Source organism: Phragmites australis, chromosome 20 (genome assembly GCF_958298935.1).
Source record: "Phragmites australis chromosome 20, lpPhrAust1.1, whole genome shotgun sequence".
NCBI lineage: Eukaryota > Viridiplantae > Streptophyta > Magnoliopsida > Poales > Poaceae > Phragmites > Phragmites australis.
In genome coordinates, this window is record NC_084940.1 from 18146617 (window position 1) to 18170318 (window position 23702).

Consider the following 23702-nt stretch of genomic DNA (forward strand, 5'->3'; position numbering starts at 1 on the left):
ACCACTGCCATCCATGAGCCAACACCAAGAAAATCACTCTTAATGAGTGATGATGATGACGATTCCCCAAAGTGCTTCATGGCTAAAAGCCGCAAGGTAAAATCTCAATCCAAGCTTTTAGATAGCGATAGTGTGATAGTGATTGTGATAGCTTATTTAAAGGTTTGAATAAAAATGTCATGGCTAAAATAAAGGAGCTAATGGATACAATAGATAGTCATGAGGAGACCCTCGAGAGACAAGAGGACTTGCTCATCCTTGAAAAGGAGAGAAACCTTGAACTCGAGGAGCTCTTTGCTAAAGAGAAGGAGAAAGTTGAGAAATTGTCAAATGATTATGATTTGGCCAATTCCTCAATTGCCGACCTTAAGAGTAACAATTTCTTGCTTTAAGAGAAATTATCTTGTTTAGATGAAAATTATAAAACTCTTGAAACACAAATTGATATCCTTAAGAAAGGCTCATCCAACTCTAATGAAGCTAATTTACTATCTAGTGCATCTACTAGCAATGGATGCTCTCGTTGTTTCAACTTTGATATAAATGCTTGTACGACTAATGTTGAATCCTTGCAAGTGTTACAAAAGGAGAATGAGAGGCTAAATGCCTTTGTCAAATATGGATGCATTAAAACCTATAAATCAAAAGATGCACTCTACAATACCATCCAAGCCAAGGATAACAAGCTAAAGAGAGGTCTTAGATTTGACCAATACACGAGCAAACCAAATGGTCGTGTGCTATTGAATGGAGTGGAATGCCTCAAGTTTGTCAAAGGAGGCAAGCAAGTTGATCACACGGCTCAAACAAAGCAACCAAATGTTCATACTCCTCAATGCCCATTTTATGCCTCACATATGCTCAAGAGTGACCATCGTGGTAAAGTGGTTGCTCTCTATATTGGTCCCCGCATAAGAGATAGAATTGTTAAAAGAATGTGTGGGTGCCAAAAGTGCTTGCGACTAGCACTAAAGGACCCAAACAAATTTGGGTACCTAAAATAAAGGCATAACTTTATTTTGTAGGCATACTCCTCCGGTGGATCAAGTTGGGTCATTGATAGTGGATATACAAATCACATGACCGGAGAAAAGAGTATGTTTTCCTCCTTTGAAGAAAATGGAGGACCTCATGAAAACATCATTTTTGACGATAATGGAAAAGGAGAGGTAATGGGCCTAGGTAAAATCGCCATCTGAAATGATCATTCTATTTCAAATGTCTTGTTAGTCAAATCTCTTAATTACAATTTGTTATCCGTATCTCAATTATGTGAGATAGGTTATAATTGTCTTTTTACCAATGAGGGTGTGATTATCTCTAGAAGGGAAGACGCTTCAATAGCTTTCACCGGTAAGTTGAAGGGTAAACTTTATCTTGTTGATTTTTCAACGGATGAAGTGAAGCCTAAAACTTGCTTGATAGCTAAGTCTAGCATGGGTTGGCTTTGGCATCGCCGACTAGCTCATGTTGGTATGAGAAATTTATCTAAATTTTAAAAAGGCGAACACATCCTAGGACTAACAAATGTTTCTTTTGAGAAAAATAGAATGTATAGTGCTTGTCAAGCAGGAAAGCAAGTTGGAGCATCTCATCCCATTAAAAATGTGATGACAACTACAAGACTATTGGAACTCCTCCACATGGACTTATTTGGGCCGATAGCCTACATAAGTATTGGAGGTAACAAATATGGTTTAGTTATTGTTGATGACTTTTCACGTTTCACTTGGGTATTCTTCTTGCATGACAAAAGCGAAACACAAGCTATTTTCAAGAAATGAGTTCGAAGTGAAAATCAAGAGAGTGATAAGCGACAACGGAAGTGAGTTCAAGAATATACAAGTTGAAGAGTTTCTTGATGAAGAGGGAATCAAGCATGAATTCTCGGCTCCTTACTCCCCTCAACAAAATGGAGTGGTCGAGAGAAAAAATAGAACTCTAATTGAGTCCGCAAGAATAATGCTTGATGAATACAAGGTATCGAATCAATTTTGGGTGGAAGCAATCAACACCGCATGCCATGCCATCAACCGGTTGTATCTACACAAGATATTGAACAAGACCGCATATGAGCTTCTAACCGGTAACAAACCAAACGTTTCCTACTTTAAAGTTTTTGGTAGCAAATGCTTTATTTTAAATAAGAAGGCAAGAAGTTCTAAATTTTTTCCAAAAGTAGATGAAGGTTTTATGCTTGGTTATGGATCAAATGCCTACGCCTACCGTATTTTTAACAAAACCACAGGTTACGTTGAAATTACGAGAGACGTGATATTTGATGAATCTAGTGGCTCCCAAGTGGAGCAAGTTGATCCTAATGTGCTAGGTGACGAAGAAATACCAAACCAAGCAATCAAGAAGATGGCAATTGGTGAAATCAAGCCTTTAGAGCAACAAAAACTACAAGAGACTCAAAATGATCAAGATCAACCATCTTCATCAATGCAAGTGGAACCATCAACATCAACTCAAGATCAAGGCGACAAACGACCACAAGACCAAAATCAAGACTATGAAGACCCAAATAACTTCTTGGATGATGAAGTGGGAGATATTCAACATCAATCTCAAGTACCACACCCACAAGTTCATCAAAGCATCCAAAGAGATCACCCCATTGACAACATACTTGGTGATATACAAAAGGGGGTAACTACTCGTTCAAGAATTGCAAATTTTTGTGAATTTTACTCTTTTGTTTCCTCTTTGGAGCCTTTGAAGGTAGAAGAAGCTCTTGATGATCCGGATTGGGTGATGGCTATGCAAGAAGAATTGAACAACTTCAAAAGAAATGAAGTTTGGTCCTTGGTGGAAAGGCCAAAGCAAAATGTGATTGGCACAAAATGGGTCTTCCGCAACAAACAAGATGAAAATGGGATAGTAACAAGGAACAAAGCACGATTGGTTGCTCAAGGGTTCACTCAACTCGAAGGTTTGGATTTTGGTGAGATTTATGCTCCTGTAGCTAGGCTTGAGTCAATTTATATATTATTAGCCTATGCTACTCACCATGATTTCAAGCTATATCAAACGGATGTGAAAAGTGCATTTCTCAATGGATCAATCTTTGAATTGGTATATGTGGAGCAACCGCTCGGATTTGAAGATCCCAAGCATCCCGCACATGTTTACAAACTCCATAAGACGCTCTATGGGCTAAAGCAAGCTCCTAGAGCATGGTATGAATGCCTTAGAAATTTTCTTGTCAAAAAGGGCTTTGAAATAGGCAAAGCCGACACTACTCTTTTTACCAAGAATGTTGATAATGATTTATTTGTTTGCCAAATATATGTCGATGACATTATATTTGGTTCTACTAATCAACATTTGTGAAGATTTTAGTAGGATCATGACAAAGAGATTTGAGATGTCTATGATGGGGGAATTGAAGTTCTTTCTCGGATTTCAAATCAAACAACTCAAGGTAGGAACCTTCATTTGCCAAACAAAGTATATCAAAGACATGCTCAAGAAGTTTGACATGGAGAATGCCAAACCGATCAAGACACCTATGCAAACTAATGGATATCTTGATCTCAATGGAGAAGGAAAAAACGTGGATCAAAAGGTATATCGCTCCATGATAGGTTCTTTGCTTTATCTTTGTGCATCTAGGCCCGATATCATGCTTAGTGTGTGCATGTGTGCAAGATTTCAAGCCGCTCTAAAAGAGTGTCATTTAATGGCCGTTAAGAGGATTCTTCGATATTTAGTTCACACACCTTACCTTGGCTTATGGTATCCTAAAAGGTCATCCTTCGACCTCATCGGCTACTCGGATTCCAACTATGCCGGTTGCTAGATAGAAAAAGCACTTTGGGGACTTGCCAATTCTTGGGTAGGTCCTTAGTGTCTTGGTCGTCCCAGAAACAAAACTCCGTAGCCCTATCCACCGCCGAAGCCGAATATGTTTCTGCGGGAGCTTGTTGTGCTCAACTCCTATGGATGAGGCAAACACTAAGAGATTATGGCCACAAAACATCCAAAATTCCACTTTTGTGTGATAATGAGAGTGCCATCAAAATAGCCAACAATCCCGTACAACACTCAAGAACCAAGCACATAGACATTAGACATCACTTCTTGAGAGACCATGCAACAAAAGGGGATATCGATATTCGCCATGTGAGAACCGAAAGACAACTAGCCGATATCCTCACTAAGCCACTAGACGAGTAAAGGTTTTGTGAGTTGAGAAGTGAATTAAATATCCTAGATTCTCGAAACGTGGCTTGAACTGTTACATACATTTGCTTGTTATAGATTTGTAGTTTTCTTAGCTAGGAGTTTGCGAAAACTGCATTTTTGAGTGATTCTCAAAATTATTTGGTTCTTTGATCTCTCGATCATAATTTGCAATTTGTGATCATAGTTACGTAATGTTGCTTGTTGGCTGATCACATTTAGCAAATTAGTCCTTTATGTCCAACGGCTGTCTCCTGAAAAATTCCTCCCCAAATTTCAGCCTTCAATCTATTCAGTAACAGTTCCAGGGGCCGGAATGTCTGGTGTTCACCGGAGTATCCGGACCTGACACTGTTCACTTTTCAGCTGATTCCTGTCTAGGTTCCAGTTACTGGATAGTCCGGTCTTCACCGGAGTCTCCGGTATAGTATCGAGACTGGAGTCTCCGGTCTTCACCGGAGTCTCCAGTATAGTATCGGGACTGGAGTCTCCGGTCTTCACCGGAGTCTCCAGTGTCTCCAGATTTCTTATATAACCCCCTGCCCGAACAGTTCCTCATACTCATCTATTCTCAACTCCTCTCTCCCAAACTTAGTCTCTCTGGCGATTTTTGAGGAACAACCAAGGAACTTCAAGATTTTCATCTTTCCTCACTTGGATTCAAGGCCGGAATCTCCGGAAAACTCTATTCATCAAAATCTCTGGAGTATTTTTGCTCCAAAAGGTACTTTTTCCCAAATCTTTCCGATCTATCAATGCCCTTATCTAGGATCGATTTCCCTTGGTAGAATAGCTCCATATACTTCCTAGAACTTGTCCCTAAACCAGATTCAACTCTTGTCGGCCAAATCTTCCAAAACCCTAGGTTTTGGGGGATTTCTCGGGCTGACTGGAGTATCCGGTGTTCACCGGATGCTCCGGTGTTTGCCTGATTTTCAGCAGCATTCTATTCATTAGGGTTTCTTCGTATCCTTCTTATTCCTTCTATCTCTCTCATGTAATTTGCTATGGCCGGAGATCACTTTGTAAAAGGTCACACATTTGAGAGGAAGAAGAAACAAAAGAGTGATCCTCGTGCTCAAGAGGCGAGAGCACCGGCCCACTCAGAGGATAGTGGGAGTGGGCATGCAAGCGGTGAGAGAGTCCGCAAAGTGGCCACATGAAGAGGAATTCACATATAAGAAGGAACATTTGCTGAAGATTATCAAAGAGATGTTGTCACTCTGTGTCGGACCAAGAGTCAAGCAATGAGAGGCCGCGAAAGTGGTCGTGGAAAGGGTGTAGCCCGGGTGACAGCAGGAAGGGGAAGAGGTGGGATGCCTTCTTGAGAAGAGAGAGGCAAAGGCATCGCCACGAAAAATAGTTCTGAGTCCGATGAAGATGAGGAAGAAGAGGAAGCTGATGATGTAATTGGACCTTTGAAACTCCATAGACCACTAAGAACTGCCACTATCTTTGACACTCCAAAACAAACGATGAATTACATGAGGCATGCATCCAGGGTGGTTAATGAGAGATTGAACAACCCGTATGACTATGAGAAGAACGTCGCGGATCATCGCTTTTGGAATGACTTCCAAGCAGATTTTTATGAAACGGTGATCTTAGCAAAGAAGAAGCCAATTACACATATGCAGTGGATTGATTGGAATTACATGGCTTAGAAAAATGATCCCGTGTTCAATGAAGTCATCGCTACTTGTGAGAGCAAGAAAGTCAAGAACATAATGGCATTCAAGTATGATTGGTGCGAGGAAGTCATCGCACAATTTTATGCCACCGTGTGGTTCGAGGGATCGGAGAATCCCTTTATGCATTGGATGACAGAGGGAGTCAAATACAAAATAAGCTTCAGAGGATTTGCTCATCATTTTTATTTTGATACTCGAGACACATCCAAGGATCAAATCCATAACGAGAATCAACTTACTTTGGAAGAGCTTGGGTTCATGTATCTTAACCATGGACGAGTCGAATTTGGAAAACTTACAGGAATGAGACCATTCTACCGTTGCTTAAACTTCTTGTTTCCACTCACTTTGATACCCAAGAGCGGGGATGCGACAACTGTGCAGAGCATCTCTAGGAATCTCCTCGCTGCCATGTCCAATGATCATGCTCCCTTCAGTGTGGCGTATTTTCTTTGGGAAGAAATTGTGTTCACATCCAAATCGCCCATCAAGAGTTGTGGATACGCTCCCTATATCATGTCTATCATTGAGAGAGTATCCAAGAAAACCTTTGTGAAGGAGATAAAGCATGAACCCTATCGGATGAGACCCCTTAACATCCGAGCTCCATCTCCCTCACCATCACCTCCTCATGCTCCACCAAGCTCAAGGAAGTTTGCCTCGAGACGTACTCCTCCTCGAGGGTCATCTTTTATCAAAAGTGCTCTCAAAGCTATTTTCAGAGTGTGCACTCATAATGCTACACAGATCAAGGAGCAAGATGTTTGTTTGAAGAAAATGGAGAAGCATCAGAAAGCTATGTATGCCTCCATGAACCTTTAGCCATCTTGTTCACTAATCGCTTCGGATGAAGCGGAAAGTGCACCGGTTGAATTTGAAAATCCATGGGCATGGTATGATGAAGCCCAAGTAGCTGCCGAGAGCTCTCAAGCTCAAGCTCAAGATGACTCCTCTGACGCCGTTCCTGGCAACGACAATGATGGAAGTGATGATGATGATGATGAAGCCGATGACGATGAAGAAGCCAGCAGCGATTAGGTTCTCTCTCTTTTTGGTGCTTGATGCCAAAGGGGAAGAGAGAGTTATCCAATTCTTAGTTTCCTTAGTCTCTTTCTTTTCTAGCTTTGGACTCTATTTCATCGTTGTTGGACATTTGGACTCTATTGTTTGTGTGATGAACTATGTGCTCCATTTGAATTTGTAAGACTTTTTATGTTAGTGTGATGCTTGTCGTATTTCTTAAATTAAGTGTGATTCATATCTTGCCATATGCATCTTGTTTACTTAATATTGCATCCCACGGATCCTAGGATATAGGGGGAGCTCTTGCAAATTTAAATCTTGAATATGTGCATTTGAGTGTAACTCAATCTTAAATCAATGCACAAATTTAGGGGGAGCTCACCATATCTTCTAGAATTCAAAATCCTGTTTCAAATATCTTTTTGTAAGCTTTAATCGTGTTGTCATCAATCACCAAAAAAGGGGAGATTGAAAGTGCTTCTAGGCCTCCTAAGTGGGTTTTGGCTTATTGATGACAAAACGATTAAAGATCTAATATGTTTATCTAAGTCATGAACAGGTTTAAGTCTAAGTTGAGAAGACATATGACGTTTGACGCCCTTCGAAAAGAAAGGAGAAGAAACTAGGAGTACTCAATAGGATTTAAAATCTTTTATTTTTGAAATTGAGTCTAGGATAGTCGCTCTATTAAGAAGGTTGCATTTGATTGCTTGATTAGTGTCTCAATGCTCAAGATATCCTTTAAAACCAATAAGTTTAGAGACACACTCACCCACGGACACCGGGTTAGTTTTGCAAAGTCCACTGAGTCCGGAGTCTCCGGTGTTCACTGGATACTCTGGTACTCAGTATTTAGTTCGGAGTCTCCGAGGTAGACTCCGGCAGAGGGTGCTCAGTTCCGATTTATTTTTGTTGAAAAAGACCGGAGTCTCTGGTGTTCACCGCATACTCCAGTAGTTGGTGAGTTTTAAGGCCGGAGTCTCCGAGGGAGGCCGGAGTCTCCGAGGGAGACTCCGCCAGAGGTCAATCGGTTAAGTCTTTATTTTTTATTGAAAAAGATCGGAGTCTCCGGTGTTCACCGGATACTCCGATAGGAGAAAATATTTTAACTGGAGTCTCCGAGGGAGCCTCCGGCAAGGGTGTCTCAGTTAGCATTTATTCTTTTTGATAAAAAGACCGGAGTCTCTGGTGTTCACCAGATACTCTGGTACCTGGAGAGGCCGGAGGGTCTGGCAAGTCTCCGTACTTAGTATATTCGATAGCCCTGTTAGGACCGGAGACTCCGGTGTTCACCGGAGACTCCGGTAACTTAACAGAATTGTAACGGCTAGTTCTGACACGTTCTGTGACCGTTCTGACGCCGTTTTTGGATCTGGCACACCCCTTGGCATTAAATGCTTGTTGTTGCTGGTGAACTCTAGACTCCTTGAGCATTCTAAGAGCATTCAAAGTCCCTCCAACCACCTCTAGTGCAAAGTTTGTAAAATTTAGTGAGTTTGGGTTTGGAGTGAGATTAAGCCACTTGAGCATTGAGTTCTTCCTCGAGCATTCGCTGTGATCTTTACTCTTGAAGCTTTGTGCTTCTAGACGGCAAGGCTCGCCCGTAGAGCACCCAATCTTTGTGGAGTGCCACGAAAAGTTTGTAATCGACTTCAAATTGAGTAAGGAAATTCTAGCTTGATCTTTGTGGTCGCTAGAAGAGGATAGGGTTGGAAAAGACCCAGCTCTTTGTGAGCTCCTCAATGGAGACATAGGCACTTCTTTGTGAGGTGGCCGAACTCCGAGATAAATCTCTCGCGTTCTTATTTGTGCAATTTACTTAATCATGTGAATTTATGAATTTACATATAAGTTGCCTTAGTGATCATCTTGCTAGTATTAACTGTGGTTTTAGCTCTGTGATATCTAGTAGACGTAGCTACATCTTTAGATTCTAGCTGCTCACTTTAATTCATAGTTGTTCTTGATTTCCTGTATAGACTGGAGACTTCGGACTAGACCGGATACTCCGGACCAGACTGGAGTATCCGACCTTCACCGGAGTATCCGGCAGTTTTAATCCGTTGTTTTAGTTTTAATTTTCAGAAAAGCCTATTCACCCCCCCTCCCTCTGGGCACTTTCACCCCTAGCTAGTTAATAATTAGATATAGGTCATGAGTTTTACAATAAACACCCTAGAGTCGTAAATAATTAAGTTTAGGCCCTGAGTTCTTGCAGTAAACCCCTTAGACTTTTTAAATATTAGTTTTAGGTCCTATCTTTTTACAGATACTCCCTGTACTTTAGTAAATTAGGTTTTCAACCCTTACCTTTTGTAGAAAAGCCCCTGTTTAGTAAAAGCTTCATAACTTTTTTGTCGTAACTTCGTTTTAAGTGGTTCTTGTGCCGTTATATTCGTTTCTCAGAGCTCTATCTTTCTAGAGAGGTTTTGTCTTGTTGTTCTTTTGTTTTGTGCTGTTCTTAGTGTATTTTGTCTGTATGCTTTAATTGTGAGATTAGTCGACAACACTTCAGATCTGTTCGTGGGATTTTAAGACCAAGCTTTCGATAACACTGAGCCGCATTGGGTAAAAGGCAAATGTACTTATTGATCATCTTGGACCTCTGTTTTGTTTTACAAGTTGTATTCAATGTCAATGTGATAGGTAGTCACATATGCTAGGGTTTTCTCTAGTTTTTCCCTTATCATCTCTTGGAACCTAGATGGGTTATGGTTAGATTTTTTTATGGGTAGAAGTGCTTAGCCATGCTTTTGGGATGTTGGAAAGTGTCATATACTTGATTAATGAACTTATGCAATAATGATTGTTAATGTGTTAATGGTCTAGCAACATGGAACCTTACAAAGTGGTTTTGGTGGTTGTCATAGTTATGTTGTTGGTTTAGTGTTTGCTCAAGAACCTAAATAAGGATCGGTTTGTGGAGCGATAACCCAAGAAGTAATGTATCAACCACGAGGTTGATATGGGTAAGGCATGACATACTAGTTAGAGTCTATCCAGTGTGTATTGTGTCAGTACAAAAGGGGGCTTCTGGGTCGGAGTTCGACTCACGTAAACACTAGCGGTGAAACCTAGTGGGCAGATGCATACTGGATTAGGCAGGCTCTGATTAGTGGAAAATGTCATTAAGTGATTTCTTGGCGGCATACCACTGGCGTGTGTTAAGTATTTCACGAACACAACAACATAGAATTCACTGGCTCGTGGGAAAAGCTGGACAACCTCTATAGAGTGTAAAAACTGTTATAACAGTTGTACCCTTAGTTATGGGAGACTTGGATTCACACATGATTAGTGGGTTATGGATGTGGGTTTGGTTATGGTTTTGGTGATACTGGATGGTTGTGGTTAGCAGGGTAACTAACCCGAGTTTTGGTAAATGGTTGGAATAATTGGGTTACTCACATTAAATAATTGTTTAATGCTTTTGAGTCTAAAAATCTTTTCATTACTCGCATTTACGCAAATATACCATGTGTTATCCTATTCTTGATATAAGTTTGCATATCATTATTCTCCTGTACACTTGCTGAGCGCGTGATGTGCTCACACTTGCTATTTTCTCTATGCCATGCGACATGTATGGTGCTGCTCAGTGAGTGAAGGTGCTGAAGACTATCAAGATGAGGTTGTGACGTTCCAAACGTGTGTCTCTCGGTCGGTTGCCTACGGTGTTGTTGGGCACCAATGTTTCTGTTCCGCTGCAGATATCTATATAGAAGATAATATATGTCAATTGTTGTAAGAGTTAAACGTTTATTCTATAAAAGTGTTGCTTTTAATACTTCACATGTGACTCCTTATGCGTGTTGAACATCCTGGGCATACATAAGTCGTATCTGGTTTTATCCGTTAAAATCGGGTGTGACAGCCATTCGCTCATGTGTAATTTGGCAGGTAATCGGGTATGCCCATAGGCGACGGGTACCCGTGAGCAACGGGTTTTTTCTCTGCTCATCGCCTACGAGTGTTTTGGGTATGCCTGAGGGCAAACAAAAATTTGTGAGTACGGGTATGGGAAAACACTACTCGTACCCACCATACCCGATTGCCATATATATCTTGGATGTTATCGAACAGCTCCAGAACAGGATCGTCTCCACGGGGAGAGAACAACACACAAAGACAATACATCAAACTAGTCTAAAACAACAAATAAACGTGAAGGGTGGCTAAAGCACAATTTTAGAAAGATTTGGGCGTAAGAATCACCCAAACCAGAGCTATGATGTGAAAAATATGGCTAATCAAATTTTAAACAGGATGAAAACTATTTTTTTGGAAGTTACTCTGATTTATTTGAATTATTTATAATTTTTCAGAATTATTTTATAACATAAACTAATTAAAATATTAATTGGAATTTTTATAGAATTTATTTACATTTTTAGGAATTAAAAGAATTTTCTATTCATTGAAATAGATTTAAAACATTTTTTACTAAAGAGAACTTATTTTAAACATTATTAGAATTATTCGAGATTCTATAAAACTATTAAAACATTTATTATAATTTATTTAAATTGTTTTAACATTAAAAATGTATTAAACCGAATTAAAACTAATTACATAAAATTTATTCTACTGATTAAAACATTATTAAAAAATTATCTAATTTATTTACTAATTTTTGTAATTTTTCTTAAATAGAAAAACTATTTATGAATTATTAGGATTTACTCAAATTATTTTCTAACGGGAAAACCTAAATATTGCGCAAGGCTGATGTCATGCGCTAACCGGATGCGCTGACATGGCTTAGAAGCATGTGGTGTTGCTAACTTGGACTAGATCTAATTAGATCTCACGCGCACAAAATAGATCGTACAGCTGAGATTCACTAGCGTATTCACTAGCGTGAAAACGCTATTTAACTTCTAATCCTACCTCCGACGGTGGAGGAGGCACCTACCTCAGCTCTAGCGCGATAGAAGATGACGGCGAGCTCGGGGGTGGCCCGAACAACGATGTCGAGTGATAAAAGATGACGTATGGGGGACAACAACTCTTTTTAAGAGATTGAATGGTGTCGGGGAAGTTTGTGGGCGCACAGCGACCTTTGGTGGCACTGGAGTTCGATGACGGCGCTTGAGTGATGGTGTGTTAGGGTTTGGATGCGGTGAGGCAAAGAGGAGCTCTGCCGAGGGCTCTGATTGGCTTTTACAGATGGGAGAGTGAGATTGGGATTCAGCTGGCTTGGGTTTAATGGCGGGCGAAAAAATTGACGTCGGTTTCCTCTTTGTATTGCACAAACGGCCGGGAAAAAGATAATGCAGGATTGGTTTCCATCCAGCTTTCAATCGATGCTTCAATTGCTTTAATTGGCGACGGTTTTCTCGGGGATTTGAATTAGGCCCAATGAGGAAGAAAAAAAAACAAGGCTATGGAAGAGGAAGATGATGCGCTGACAGGTGGGGTCTATAAGGCAGTGAGAGAGAGAGAGAGAGAGGGAGAACCAAAAAACGGATGTTACATAGGCCCAACAACGCGGCGCGCGAAGCAGTGGACGGCGTGGAGGGTAAAACAGAGATCGCAGCGATGGCGCGGAGGGAAAAATAGGATCGCTACTCAGTTCTCACGCCGGAACAGAACCCAGAAATTGTGCTGCTTCCCTTCTCACCTCTAAAAGAATGTCCAACGTGGAGATGCAGAAAGCCATGGTAAAAGCGATCATGTGAAGATCCAGTTCATGCCAATTGTGATCGGGCAATTTCTCCTCTACTGAAGAGATGGAAGACGAGGCCGATGGAGGCCACCATGGATCCAACAGGTGAAAAAATGACACCGCCATGCTTCTTATTTATGATAATGAGACTGATTTCTAGATCCTTCTCCCGTAGTCCTCCCATCAACTGTTGGTGGCAGCCAACAAGAAGCAAGGGGCAAAAAGCAAGCGTATGCATAGCAAGGAACCTCGATTTGTTCTATATGGTATTACTAGAGGTAGATTTCAGAGAGGAGAAGATAGAAACAGAGAATACACAGGTTGTTTGTCTGCTGAAATTTTTAGAGTCCTGGCCTATCTACAAGGAAACTATATTGCTGGATTCTTTATCTGTTTCAGCTGGGCACCGTGGGCTTCAGTGGGCTGATTTGCTTGAACCGTTTGAGCTTTTTTATTTTTATATTTTTTCGAGTAAAAAATTAAATAAATAGATTTATGATGGAAACAATTGCAAAACTAGACGTCTACCGCCCGGTAAGAGCCTTACCGCCCCTGAGAGGACAGTAAGCAGTCACACAGGCTCTTACCGCCCTTTTAGCGGGCGGGTAGGGCTTACAGCCCTCTGAAGCGGTAAGCACAGTGCGTGAACAGTAATCAGCGATGAGCAGTATTTTAAAGTTCAATTTTCATTTCTACATTCTCTATTCAAAAGAGTGATGTTCTGTTGCTCCAAAAATTCTAAAACTTTTTGTATGTGTTCCATAATTCATGTGCAACTCATTTTAATTGAATTCACCAAAAAATCCTGTATATAATTTAAACTAAAATTCTCCAAAAAAAAGCTACTTTTATAACTTCTAGAAATTGTTAGTGCCTCAAATAAATTTCTAAAAAACTGGTAAAAATTCACTAATATTCTTCTTATGTGATGAGATAATTTCTAAAATTATTTTTAGTAGTAGGTTTATATATGTTTGAATTCAAATTAAGTTAAAAGAAGAATGTCACATGAAATTATAAAAATACATATAAATGGTGCATTACAAAGGAATCCACTTTTTTACCATACAATATAGGGCTGAAAATAATTTTATAAATTATCACATCATATAAGAAGAATATTAGTGAATTGTACCAGATTTTTAAAAATTTATTTGAGCCCTAACAATTGCTAGAAGTTATAAAAGTAACCTTTTTTGGATAATTTTAGTTTAAATTCTATACAGGATTTTTTGGTGAATTTAATTAAAATGGGTTTCACATGAATTATGGAACACGTACAAAAAGTTTTAGAATTTTTGGAGCAATAGAACATCACTCTTTTGAATAAAGAAGGTAGAAATGAAAATTGAACTTCAAAATACTGTTTATCACCGATTACTGTTCACGCACTGTGCAGCCCTACCCGCCCCCTGAAAGAGCGGTAAGAGCCTGTGTGACTGCTTACCGCACTCTCAGGAGGCGGTAAGGCCCTTACCGCTCCTTCAGAGGGCGGTAGGCGTCTAGTTTTGCAATTGTTTCCATCAGGAATTTATTTATTTAATTTTTTAATTGAAAAAATATAAAAATAAAAAAAAACTCTGAACCGTTTAGCGAGCGCACAGCGCAAGAGTCGCACGATTGCTTCGACGGCGGATGGAGGGGCCACTGCACGCTGTGACATCAAATGTAGGAATCCTATATATATATATATATATATATATATATATATATATATATATATATATTTGAAAACTACATGTCCATTTAAAAATTAGTAGGAATAGACTACTATCGCCCGTTCATCCGGCAAGAATAAGATGTCACCCGATGAATAAGTGAGACATTGTGGGCCTCGACAATAAGAGAAGGTCTCGCATGTTCAGTGGAAAAGAACTTTATGTCGTCCACTGAACGGGTGACATCATTATATCACTTGTTCATTGGACGACATGTTTATGAATTAATTTAATTTCCAGCAGAATAGATATGGTTCGGTGAAAAATATTTGTTGTGCAAATTGTTGTCCAAATGGTTTCACAGGGTGATTTATTTTTTCCTTAATTGATTCGATTTTGGTTCGATGTAATTTTGTCTATATTTTTTTTATTTAGTTGATATAAAATTATGTGAGAATTTTTTTAGTGAAGTAATGTTGGGAAGATACAAAATCGAATATATCAAACAATAGTAGTTGAGAAGCACAATTATGATATAACCCGTCACGGAGGTTACATACGCTGTTAAACATTACATAGGATATGGGGTTTTTCGTCGTTGCGCAAAAGACCCCTAACCATAACGAGATAACGACAACAAACGCTGGCATGCACGGTACGTCTAAAGACTAGCCTAATTGTGTGTCGCTGCTAAACCTAACATGGCTTAGAGAATGAAAATAGTTCGAGTTACAATGTATACTCTACTGAATACACCTAGGATATTTGCCCTTCATGAGAGCATCGGGACCTGCCACCTTAGTGCAATGGACCCTCTCCCATTTCATTTCCCTCTCAGCTTCACATGCTTCAGCCGCTGTGCGCTCCTTTGCTGCCTTCATCATGCGCTTCTCCTCCTGATGCTTCAACCGTAGTTCCTCATGCTATTGCTCGTACTCTTAGCGTTCATAAGCTTGTCTCCTCCACCGCATGCTCATATCGACCCACCGCTTTTGATCCTCAATTTGCTCCATGTCTAGCATCCTATGAAGTCACAGATATGTGAAGGAGATTGGACAAATGAAACAAGAGGGAATATTAGTAAGATGGTGCATGAAATTGTATGGAAGCTGCCATAGGAATGATCTATGTCGCTATACCAATGGGTAGTTATACAGTCTATGTTGAGGCAGGTCATACTGGTAGTTGTCACATATGAAGAAGCGTCTGTTATAGGTGTAGGAGATATCCTAGGACTCACAAAGCCTATAAGGATCACCACAGAAACACATCGGTGGTTCAACCCTCTAGGAGATGGAAGTTCCTCATTGTTTCTTGGGTGGGCTTGATAGAGTTAAGGAAGACATTACAATTGAGAGAGGTGAGGAAAGAGTGGTGTACCCATGGTTCAGTCAGGGGTTATTTATGGTGGCCAGGGGCCGGTGCAAGGACTGAGTGCATAGGCATTGTTGGAGGCTAGAGGATGGGCATATTGTGCGAAGGACAAATGACCTGAGATTCCCTGTGAAAGCTAGAAAAGTTATATCATTGATGCTTGGTAGAGAATTTCTATGAAAGCTATTGCTTGGTATGGTCATGTCATTCTGCAAAACTTTGGCAATGAGTTATTGTTGCCTCTGCATAGAAGGCAGATAATCCTATGAAAACATTGGACGTAGAAAATATGTAGTGGTATAATGATAAATCCTAACCATTTCATTGATAAAAGTAAAGTACATCACATATAAGGCGCATTGTAAGCATTCATTGCCTGTATGCAGCTACAATACATAAGATAATATGCACCAACTCGTACCCTATCCCTGAACAATATATGACAAGTTACAATGACATGTAGTTCCCCATCACTAAATGAAGTATGCCTTATAGAAAGACAGATTGTCAGGTGTATGAAATCTACTACTGGGTTGGTGAAAAAGATGGAGACTTCTCATCTAGATATTTCCAGCGGATCTCTTGAAAGTTGCATCTATGAGGGTAGGGCTTGCTGTACATGTACCCTTTTGCCAGTCCATGTGCCACATGCTCCAGCACAGCCGGTAGGCCGCATACGCATTGTGGAGAAACCTACATGTTACCGTATATAGTGAAGTACTTATCCCACCACTCTTTTTTAGCTCATGTAGCCTCACCTTTGGCCGTTCAACATCCATGCGCCTCATTGCCTCTGGCTCCTTGTAGCCGTAGTTTATGTCCACATACTCTTCTTAGTTTGCATATCATTCGTACTTGTATCCAGGTTTGTAGTACTATTGGAGGGAAGCAGGTAAAATAGATAAAATTTGTAGCATGGTAGGATCTCATGTTCACTTACCCCACATCGGTACCAAGCAACTATGGCAAGCGGGAACGATTTTTGGCTTGCTATTTTACCGCAGTCGCACCGTGGCATGCTTGCCTTGTGCATTCTATCTGCAGTTACATATCCCTCTTCTTCTGCTCTAGGTCTTCATTTCTCTTTCACTCTTCGTCCTCACGCTTGAGTGTATCAAGGATGTTGCATCATATGTCATAAGGGCCCAACTTGCCATTACCCTTATTGGACCTAGACCCAGAAGCCATAAATGGGATTATGGTGGAGATGAAGTAGTCGGTCTGTATGCACTTAAGCGTATTCATCCTTAGGGTTACCTTCATATAGAGTAGGTGGTTGTCGGTGGATGAACACCGCAAGCAGGGATCCTAAGGGACCCCCTTTGAGATTCGACCGGGGGGCTGGTCCTGGATCTACCTCGTACATGGGGTTAATGCCTGTGGGACTTAGGCAGGATGAATCATCGTCAGCTAGTAGTAATGAACGCACCAAGGATTTAGACAGGTTCAGGCCACACAGAAGCGTAATACCCTACTCCTGTGTATCTAGTGTATTATCAAAGCTCTTCGAATGCCTTTCTCTGGATCTCTAGCACTCTCGTTTTTCTCTGTGTTACAAGGTTCGGGGCCTTCTGAAGTCTTGAGCTTCCTTTTTTTCTATCTCCTTCTACTAAGTGTTCCCCCCCTTTTATCTACCGGGGGGAGGCCCTCCAAGGTGTGTCCAGAACGAGGGCACAAGTTCCCGTAAACAATAAATGGAAAACAACCATCATGGGTCTACAGTTGATGTTACAGAGGGTTGAAAACGCACCCCTCGGATGGTCCCATCGGTCTTCACGTCCCAACCTTAGCAGGCGCAGGGGCGCCCACCAGCCAGCCTCTGAGTTCTCTCTCATGCCCGTCTGGTCAGAGTAGGTATGATACGGTCTGATGCAACAGGGCGATAAGCGATAAGCCTCAAGCCCATCAAAGATATCTTCAAGCCGTCTTTCTTTATGGGCCCCGTGAGAGGGCATGCGATGGGACCCACCGCATTAATTGTTCCCACGCCCTCCTGCTAAGCGGTGGCAGGGGCTGACATATTCAGTACAGTAGGCGTGGGGGAGAGCGGTTGGATGTGACCGCCCATGATCCCCATTAAATGCAGCATCGGGCCTCCCACCGATTGGCACCTCATCGTGGAGTCCCTACGGGGTCAACCAGCATGGGGCTTCTTAGGTCCTCGAGGAACTCTGGGTACTCAGAGACCAACTGTACCTGGCCCCTAGCACCTACTCCTAGATCTGGCACTTCTCGGGTCCTCGGGGCACTCTAACTGTTCTTGGCCCGGAGCACCCCCTCCTGGACCTGGCTCTTCTCAGGTCCTTAGGGAACTCTGGGTACTCGAGGACCAACTGTTCTTGGTCCCGAGCACCTCCTCCCGGACCTGGCTCTTCTTGGGTCCTCGGGGCACTCTGGTACTCGAGGACTAAATATTCTTGGCCCCGAGCACCCCCTCCCGAACCTGGCTTCCCTCGGGCCCTCGAGGCGGTGGTCCCCGAGGGAAGACGCCATGTGGTACTGCGCTGTCTTGGCCTCGGGACTGGGGAACCCCCGGATCCCATATCACCGACAGCAGCCCCCGGGCCCATCGGCAGGCGATGGCCCAGAGACTGCGGATGGGGCCCTATTTCTTCGAAGCCGATCACAGCATTGGTGCCACGTGGCTTTCTGTCGCCCGGTGCCGAAGTCTTTGCGGGCCTTGCAATTTTTAGGACCAAGCTTTTGGTATAACCCAAGGAGGAGCCGAAAAGGCACGTGCCCTTCCGACTTTCGAGGAAGGTGATGATGAGGCAGGAGATGCCCTAGGCTTTCGCACGGATCGAGGAAGATGTGCCTCGCTTATTGCACTGAGGAATAAGGCGTTTGAACTCCCAACGATAGAAAAAGGGAGGGGCAACGGACCGTTACCTTCATCAATCGCTATTCTTGCAGTTGCCATTCTTGTCTTTGTCATTCTTGAGCACTGGGAGCCTTCTTTTCAGCCCTCAGTGCACCCTGACTCCAGCCACCTCCAGCGCACATCCCACATCTGAAAATGCCAAGGGCAGGAGGCAACCGTCGGGAGGTGTCGAACATCGGTGGCATTCTGCCGAAATCCCGCCTGCTGAACGAGGAGGGTGCGGAGAAGGTGCGGAAGCTGATGGTCCCCGCTGGCCAGCGGGGAGCATTGGTGGTCACGCCGGCCACCCATCCACCCGCCCCGCATGGGCCTGGGCAGATCGTAATCTTTGCCTCCTTCGTCGCCGTCGGTCTGGTGCTGCCGTTTTCGGCGTTCTTCATGCAAGTGCTGGACACTTACGGCGTCCAGCTGGTCCACCTGAGCCCAAATTCGGTGGTGATCCCGGCGGTCTTCGCCCACCTCTGCGAGATGTTCGTAGGGGTGCCGCCAACGGTGGCGCTCTTCTGGCATTTCTTCATCCTTCGAGCGGCCAGGAAGAAGAAAGGGTCGGACGACGTGGAGGTCGTGGGCTGCTGCAATTTTCGCATGCGGGAGGGATTCGGCGATGCCTACATCCCGCAGGTGTTGTGCGGCAAGTGGGATAACTGGCGTCAGGACTGGGTCTACGTCGACGTCAGCCCCCACGACCGCCTTTCGCTACCCCGATCGCCGGCGGAGCCCAACAAACGGGTCTAGGAGTCCACCCCCGCGGAGGATGCCCCCTGCGCCTGGTGTTGAACCGCATCGAAGACCTACGCCGGGCGGAGCTTACCTCGCTAATGGTGGTCGCCGACTTTCTGCGCCGCCGGCTGGCCCCCCTTGATGGACCGCTCCCGCCCTGCCTGGATGTACACCGGGCCTCGTGATGTAACGAGGACGTGCGTAGGTGAGGACGGGAACCTTGACGAGGGGGCCCTGGCGGCGCTGCTCAAGGTGGTGACCGGCGTCGAAGACCTCGCCCGGGCGGTCCTGCCTTGCAAAGACCTGGTGCTTTGCTCAGACCCGGGTCGGGTGGCTCTGCAAGAGTCGATGCTGGCCTTTGACGCCCAAGGCCGATTGACCGTGCGAGGCACCAAGACCCCAGGACACTGCACATTCTCGGGGTGAACGACAACGGAGGGCGGGGCGCTGCCGCTAACAATGGCAGGCCAGCGAGCCGAGGCGACAAGGGGAAGCGACCCCGGTCGTATATCCCCCAACCGTCCTTGTCCTCTTCATCACCATCACCTCTGCAATCCCTGCGCCGAGAACCCCGGCCGACGGCTGGCGGCGCGACGGTCGGCGGCCGAACTGGCCAACCTTCGAGAGCAGGTTTCGGGGCGGATGCTAGGACCAGTTCACAATGGCCCGGGGGCCAGAGGCCTCCCCCAAAGAGGAGAAGGCCGGAGCCCAGGCCCAGCCCCCAGAATTCCAAATCCCGCAGTCCCAATGGCGGTACCATGGGCCAAAAAGCATGTAAGCCCCCATTCCTTCCTCGAGCTTGTTTTGCCCGTGTCTTGGCTGGGGGTTAACCTGTTTTCGTTCCAAGCCGCCCAAGGACTCTCCAGGAGGCCGGACGTCTCCTGAGCAACCGAGGCCTCCCCCTGTCCCTGAGTCGAGAGCCCAGGCTGGCTCTGCCCCGAGCCTTCCGACAAGGGTGGCGCTGGAGCAGCCGCCGTCGGGGTCCCCGAGCACATCTGCTGAAAGGGCTTGGAGGGGACCCAGCTCGCAGCCTTCCCCTGGCCAGGCCCCGGAACCCCTCCCCGAGATGCTGGGGAGCGCTTGGGAGGTCATCGGGCGGCTCGAGGCGGCCATTGCGGCGGAGAGGGCCGAGCTCGAAGAGGAGTGCGCCACCCTCATCGACGAAAGGGGCCGGCTAGAGGAGACCCGCATGGCCACGGCCCGCACAGCCTACGAAAGGTCCATGCAGGAGCTTGCCGTGGAGTGGGAGGCATTGAAGGAGGTCCGCAAGGAGGCCGTCGCCGCACAAGAGGAAGCATCGAGGAAGCGCGCCGGCGAGCTGGCTGCTCGCGAGGAGTGGCTTGCCCTGCGGGAGCAAGAGGTTGCCTCACGGGAGGAGGTGGTCAGCAAGGGGGAGGAAACATTGCGATTCGCCCAGGCGGACCTCCACCGCCAAGCCGACGATCTCGAGCACGGCCGCGCCGATGTTCTCTGCCGGGAGGAGCAGGTTGCACTGCGTGAGATGGATGCCGATCTGGCATTGTTAGTGCTTGCCGCCCGGGAGGAGAACGTCGCCAACCAGGAGGCAGGCTTAACTGCCAGAGAGCAGGCCATCGAGGCTAGGGCCGAGTGACTGGAGCAGGCCCGCACCGAGGTGGCTGCACAACTCTAGGAGGCACGGGCCGCGAAGGACGTCCCTGCCAGCACCGCCAGCAGCAAAAGTCTCGAAGATCATCTGAAGAAAGCCGTGGAGGATCTTGATGCCATCCACGAAGCGCGGACGAATGTTAAGGCGATGATGTGGGATGTCCTTCGGTAGGCGCAGGACTCCGTGGAGGTGGCCGGGCTTGGGTCCGTGTCTCTGGGTTCCCAAGGGCTGGATACGCTAGGCCATCTCGCCCTTGGGTTGTCGGAGATCGCCCGGTGCCTCGAGGCTCTCCCCGCCGCTGTCTAGGAGTAGGCCAACCGGGAGGGGCGTGCGCTGGCCCAAGGTGTGGCCGAGCACGTTCTCGCCTACTATCGCAGCCGAGACCCCGCCTTCCCGCTGGAGCCAACCCGGTAGGGTGTGGTTGAGGCAGAGGAAGCCGCCGCTCGGGCAGCCGTCCGCGACGTCGCCACCAAGGTGACGGAATTTTTTGTGCGGGAGCCGGGCCCGGGCAATGATAGCGGCGACGATGCGTGACCTCCTTCTTAGCCTGTAATAAGTTAGGGGTTTTCTTTTTTTTTAAGTTGTAATTATTGGAGTGATTCCCTATTGATTGGCTCCTTTCAGTGTATTAGAAGCCATTCTTGGAATGGAACTCCGTTTTGTACTTCTTCTTCCTTGATGTTGTTTGTACTGATGTCCCAGGAGGCACTGACGAGGCCGAGCGCCGGCAGTTTACCCCCGAGGACAAGGCTGCCCCGGCCACTCGCGCTCGAGTAGCAGGACCATTCGAGCATCCAGCCCCCGAGCCCGCATGTAGGATCCTGTGCTCAGGGCACGCAGCCCCCGGGTGCTTGTGAGTACGCGGTTGCTGAGTCAAATAGACACAGATAGATAAAACTCTTTTGCTCAGGAAGCGAGTCCACCTAGCACGGTACCCACCGCGACTCATGAACACCTTTCATCCCACGACCTCTCAAACAAATAGACCGGGGATGCGCGCAGGCGGAAATGTAATCAAGAGTCCCCACGGTTTGGTGGTGCTCGGGGTAGGACTGACAAGGCCGAGCATCGATAGCCTGACTCCGGGGACTAGGTGGTCCCGACCACTCATGCTCGAGTGGTAGGATTGCCCGAGAACCCCAGTGTCTCGGTAGTGCTCGAGGTACTGTCATGCCATCCGGGCACCACAGCCCACCATAAAGGACTTAGGTCAGCAATTGCCGCCTATGCGATACACCGCTTGCCGTTTGTTTTTGTCATTCTGGAAAAGCAAACACGAGGGCGGGGTTTTGTGCGCGAGGAGATTGCCTCGCCGAACAGATTAGCATATGAGAGTCCCGAGGATAACTCGGGAACAATATTTTATTACGCATGTATGAACGGAAATTCACATGACTTTAGTGACTCACCGAGTTGGTGTCAGCCTTCCGGTCGACCAGGCCAAGAAAGGGTAGATGCCCCGATGCTCGGGGCGCCGGGAACATGGATTCCCTTGTGCGGAGCGCCTTAGCCCCCAGGTCATCCTTTTAGCACCTGAGCACTGCAAACTCGGTAATAGAACCAGGGGCTAGACGATCCCGACCACTCATGTCCGAGCGGTAGGATTACCCGAGAACCCCAGAGGCTCGGTAGCGCCCTGGGCACTGATGCCCTTGTGCTCGAGTTGCTTGGTTCTCGAGCATTTATCTGTAAGCTAAAAATAGGCAAGGTTTCTTTGCTTGGTGCGCTCTATCGGTGCGGTACTCATTATAGCTTGCTCTCATTTTTGACCCGCGACCTCTCGACTGCACAGACATACGAAGTGTATAGACAGAGATATGACCAAGAGGTCCCATGGTTTGGTGGTGTTCGGGCCAGGATTAACCAGGCCGAGCACCGACAGCCTGCCCCCGGGGACTAGGCGGTCCCGACCACTCATGTTCGAGTGGTAGGATTACCCGAGAACCCAGAGGCTCGGTAGTGCTTGGGGTATTGCCACACCAGCCGGGCACCACAGCCTACCACATTAGACTTAGGTCAGCGATCGCTGCCTGTACCGCATACTGACCGGCATCCGTTTTTGTCAGTGGGAAAATGAGAGAGAGCGTGTTTTTCTCGCACGAGTCGAGCATCTCACCAAGCAGATTAACATATGGATTCCAGAGGAAAACTTGGAATAAGAGAAATATAGACGTATATTAATGATTCATACAAAAGTGACGAAAATAAATAGCAAGTGCTAACTTACGTGGTTGGTATCAGCCCCCGGCCAATTTGGACAAGGGGAAGGCCCCTGGCCTCGTTGGCCCGAGCACAAACACGCTTACATATGGATAAAATTTGCAAAGATGCTCGATGTTCCACGCGTTCGGGAGAGGCTCCCCGTCCTCTGTGGCCAATTGAAACGAGTCTTAACGTGGGGCACCGGTCACGACGAAGGGGCCTTCCCACATGGGGGAGAGCTTGTTCTTTCCTTCGCGCGTATGGGCGCGTCGGAGAACCGAATCCCTAACCTTGAGCGACCGGACTCGGACACGGCGCTGATGGTAGCGCCTCAGGCTCTGCTGGTATCTAGCGGCTCGGATGGCGGCTCGTTGCCGACCCTCCTCTAAGTACTCGACGTCATCACATCTTTGCTGTTCTTGTTCGCCCTCTGAGTATGCATTCACCCGAGGTGAGCTGAGCGTAAGCTCGGAGGGGAGGACAACCTCGGCGCCGTAGATGAGGAAGAAAGGCGTCTCCCCGATGGCCCGGCTTGGCGTGGTCCAGTTGGCCCATAACACAGCAGGTAGCTCATCGATGCACCCTTTCCCATGCTTTGCGAGCACGTCGTAGGTCCGGGTCTTGAGCCCCTTCAGTATCTCGGCATTTCCGCACTTGACTTGCCCGTTGC